This window comes from Penaeus monodon, chromosome 30 (assembly GCF_015228065.2).
Source record: "Penaeus monodon isolate SGIC_2016 chromosome 30, NSTDA_Pmon_1, whole genome shotgun sequence".
In the NCBI taxonomy this organism is placed as follows: Eukaryota; Metazoa; Arthropoda; class Malacostraca; order Decapoda; family Penaeidae; genus Penaeus; species Penaeus monodon.
Window position 1 is genome coordinate 32,162,131 of NC_051415.1, and position 392 is coordinate 32,162,522.

At 36.0% G+C, this 392-nt stretch overlaps 1 long non-coding RNA gene across 1 annotated transcript in view; it reads left to right on the plus strand.

Moving 5' to 3' along the window:
• The window catches only part of LOC119592717, a 3,202-nt gene that overhangs the window by 1,289 nt on the left and 1,521 nt on the right, over positions 1 to 392 (plus strand). Inside the window, exon 2 of the long non-coding RNA XR_005230454.1 lies at positions 43 to 164. This is a non-coding gene — a long non-coding RNA (uncharacterized LOC119592717). The remainder of the gene's footprint in view (positions 1 to 42; positions 165 to 392) is intronic.

Genomic DNA, 392 nt, shown 5'->3' on the forward strand with positions numbered 1-392 from the left:
AAGTATGAGTTCAGAGCTTTATATTATATTCACAACTTACAGATTGATAACACCAGACAAGAGAAAGGGTCATCCATTGTGCTTAGAGCAACCACTTCACTTGATGTTGTCTCATACTACAGTCTATCAGTTGCACCAAAATCTGTATATGGCCACCAATTCAGGTAATTTTTTTTCGTTTTCTTTTCATATTTTAATATTTATGTAACTGTATAGAGTGAAGGCAGCTATGTACCAGACACCCACACATTGTAAAATAATTAGGCCAGGGTGTTCTTAAGCATAACAGTTTAATGGAGCTGCATTTCTTTTATTGTTTGCACTGGGTACCTCCCTCCCAACACCTTTAATGATGTCCAAATCGTGGACATTATATGATAATAGTAAGGTGA